At 39.3% G+C, this 3,921-nt stretch overlaps 1 pseudogene; it reads left to right on the top strand.

Moving 5' to 3' along the window:
* Positions 1-2,043: 2,043 nt before the first annotated feature.
* LOC103263924 lies at positions 2,044-2,977 on the top strand (annotated as a pseudogene).
* The last annotated feature ends 944 nt before the right edge of the window (positions 2,978-3,921 follow it).

Genomic DNA, 3,921 nt, shown 5'->3' with positions numbered 1-3,921 from the left:
GTAATTAAATATTGCAATACAGTGAATTGTGAGTTTAGTGAGATAAATGATGCAAAATTTTTATTTCTTAAAGATATATTCATTTATGTAATTTTTAAAACAAATATTAGTGGATATTGTTATAATGATGCTAATATTTAAAGTCCATTGAATATATCAAAAAGTGATGTTAATAGTTTCATTTAAGAGGTTGACTGGGCTTGGTGGCTCAGCCTATAATCCAAGCACTTTGGGAGGCCAAGGTGAGTGAATTGCCTGAGCCCACGGGCTCGAGACCCACCTGGGCAACTTGGAGAGACCACATCTCTACAATAAATCAAAAAAAATTAGCCGGGTGTGGTAGTACATGCCTGTGGCTCCAGGTACTTTGAAGGCTGAGGCAAAGGATCGCCGGAGCCTAGCAGGTCGAGGCTGCGGTGGCCAGAAGCATGCCACTGCAATCCAGTTTGAGCGACAGAGTGAGACTTCAACTCAAAATAAATAAATAAATAAAAATAACAGGTTAGCATGCACAGTGCTGTTAAAATTAGAGTCCCTGCAGCTATTTAAATATCTGATCACAAATTGATATCAAGTTAAAACTGCAAACTGATATATAATGTTTTAGCTTCTTTTTTTAAAATATAGAACGCTTCACGAATTTGCGTGTTCTTTCTTAAAGAAAAATAAATAAGAAAAAAAGTGCTTAAGTTCCACCACAAATGAAAATGCTTGATGTTATCTAAGATGTAACCCAATTTCAAGTCAGAAGTGTAGTTTTCCTAGAGGGCTCTGAAGATGCCAGGTCACTGGCAATATTGACAGGAAACCAGAAAGACATGGTGGAATGGTTGGAAAAACAACTGCCTCTTCCATTTTCCTACCTCACTAACTGTTAGTTTCCTATGGCTGCTGTAAGAAATTACCACAAATTAAAATGACACAGATTAATTCCCTCAGAATTCTGAAGGCTAAAAGTCTGAAATGAGAATCACTTGCTTGAATTCAAGGTATAGGTAGGACTGTATTCCCTCTGGAAACTCTAAAGGAGAATTTTATCTTTTCCTCTAAGCTTCTGGTGGCTGTGGCAGTCTTTATCTTGTGGCCACATCATCCCCAGTCATCAAGGCCAGCATCTTCAACTCTCCCTCTGCTCATTTTCACATTGCCATCTCCCATGTGTATTTGTTTCAAATTTTCCTCCGCTTGTCTTATAAGGATCTTTGTGATTTCATTTAAGGCCCACGTGGATAATCCAGGATAATCTCACCATCTCAAAAATCTTAATATAATCACATTTGCAAAGTCTTTGCCATTTGATACAATATTTGCGGGTTTCCAGGGATTAGGTATCTCACTTTGGGAGGGCAAGTTTTCAACCTAACACACCAGCCCTGGAAATGAAACTGTCTGACTCTAGCAGAGAATGTACTCAAAAATACTTGTAAAGGGAGTGGGAAATCACCTTTTTCTAAAGTAGAGTTTCCTTTTTGTCTCCATACTAAATTGTTTCTCCATTTGGAAATGAACTCTTTTCATATCAGCCTTCATGCTGGCATGCTGCTTTACATGACAGCACAAGCAGTCTCTTTGAGTTGGTCTTTCCTCTTAGTCCAGTTTTTCTTGATAGATAAGTCCACTGCCTCCAGTTTGCTGGCACTTCTTTCATTCATTCATTCATTCATTCAACAAATATTAAGTAAGGAATCTAGGCTTAGAAGTCTGTAGGTATTCCTAAGGAATGTAAGGGAAGAGCATGTCCTGGTTAAGAAAACAAGAATCAAAACCCAAAGTAATTTGAAATCTCCCAGTAATTATTCATCAAATACCCACTACAGTTAAGGTTACTAAGTTATTGAATACTCACTCTGAAGAAATTTTCTTTGAGGTGGGAGATGAAACAGCAAAGTAAAGGAAAAAGTAATGTTATAATAATTGATACTATCCCACTACACATCTTCAGAAGTTATCATCTGTAAAGGTATTTTAATGGCTTGGTCGGCCTGTCTTTCAACCTCCTATTTTTCCTGTGATTTTTTTCAGGCCCTCAAGTGGGCAGAAACCATGAGAAATTTGATTCGGGGGCCACATAGAGGAGTTTGTCTTGGTGGGCTTCCCTACTTCTCCATCTCTCCAGCTACTTCTCTTTATCTTCTTTTTTGCAATTTATATACTCATCATTTTCACAATCTGGCTCACTCCAAGCCTTCATCGCCCCATGTATTTTTTCCTTGGCCATCTCTCTTTCCTTGAGTTATGGTACATCAATGTCACCATTCCCCGGCTCTTGGGAGCCTTTTTTACCCAGAAAGGTAAAATCTCTTATATAGGATGCATGACCCAGTTCTACTTCTTTATTGCATTAGCCTGTGCTGAGTGTGTCCTGTTGGCAGTTATGGCCTATGACCGCTACCTGGCCATCTGTGAACCCCTACATTACCCTAGTCTTATGCCCCCCAGCCTGGCTACTCGCCTTGCTGCTGCCTCTTGGGGCAGTGGTTTCTTTAGCTCCATGATGAAGCTTCTTTTCATTTCCCAACTCTCCTTCTGTGGACCCAACATCCTCAATCACTTTTTTTGTGGTATCTCCCCACTACTCAACCTCACCTGCTCTGACAAGGAGCAAGCAGAGCTAGTAGACTTCCTACTGGCCCTGGTGATGATTCTACTTCCTCTCTTGGCTGTGGTTTCATCCTATGCTGCCATCAGTGCAGTCATCTTGAGGATCCCTACTGCCCAGGGATGCTACAAAGCCTTCTCCACTTGTGCCTCTCACCTGGTAGTAGTTGTTATCTACTACTCCTCCACTCTCTTCACCTATGCACGACTCCAGGCTATGTACACTTTCAATCACAAAAAGATCATCTCTGTACTCTACACTATCATTGTACCATTCCTCAACCCAGTCATCTACTGCCTGAGGAACAAGGAGGTGAAGGATGCCTTCAAGAAGACAGTGCTGGGCAGATGTCACTATCCTAGGGATGTTCCAGACTGATGTATTACAATACATATAATACAACAGGTCCTGGAAGGAAGGAAAATAGGAGGCCTTTAATAGGGTCCTCTCAAGGAATCATAGAATGAGCTTAGAAGGAGCATAAATATCAATTAGTCTACAGTTTCTCTAACCATTGTCTGGTGCTTGCCTATTACAAGTGAAAGTTTATGAATAATTGAATTTTTACAGGAGTTTTCAGACTAAGGTTGGACTAGCTACATAAGAATCACCTAATAAATAAATAAATTTTAAAAAAAGAATCACCTCAGAGTTATTAAAATGAAGATTACCTTCAAAATATGTGGAGTCTGACTGAGTATGCCTGCATTGTAACTCTGCCATGAATAATTTTCAAAACTTCCTAGGACCTCCTATTTCATAGATACTATGAGATTCCCTACTGTAGATCAAGCACATTGATTTATAAGTGAGAAAATCTGATATGGGAAAAGAAAAGGAGCTTTCTTGTAGATATGCAAAAATAAAATAATTTATACCTTAATGTAATGCATAATGTAATAATGTAATGTATAATGTAATAATTTCAAAGATCTAGATTTTTTTTTTTTTTGGTCAGGTTCTCACTCTTTTGCCCAAGCTATAGCACAGTGGCACAGTAACAACTCACCACAACCTCAACTTTCTGGGCTCTGCTTACCCTTCTGCCTCAGCCTCCTGAGTAGCTGAGACTACAGGTGTGCACCACCATGCCTGGCTATTTTTAAAAATAGATATATTTTGTAGACACAGAGGCCTGCTGTGTTGCCTAGGTTGTTCTTGAACTCCTGGGCTCAAGTGATCCTCTCACCTCAGACTCTCTGAGTGCTAACCTTACAAGCCACCATGTAATCCAAAAATCTAGATTTTCAAATCTCATTTCCATGAGAAAATTCAAGAGTAAATAGTATACCCAAAGTACTAAAGTTCCCATCATCTAACAA

Source organism: Carlito syrichta, unplaced genomic scaffold, assembly GCF_000164805.1.
Source record: "Carlito syrichta isolate Samal-C Ts95f unplaced genomic scaffold, Tarsius_syrichta-2.0.1 Scaffold305322, whole genome shotgun sequence".
Taxonomy (NCBI): domain Eukaryota; kingdom Metazoa; phylum Chordata; class Mammalia; order Primates; family Tarsiidae; genus Carlito; species Carlito syrichta.
This window is presented reverse-complemented; position numbering and strand designations above follow the sequence as displayed.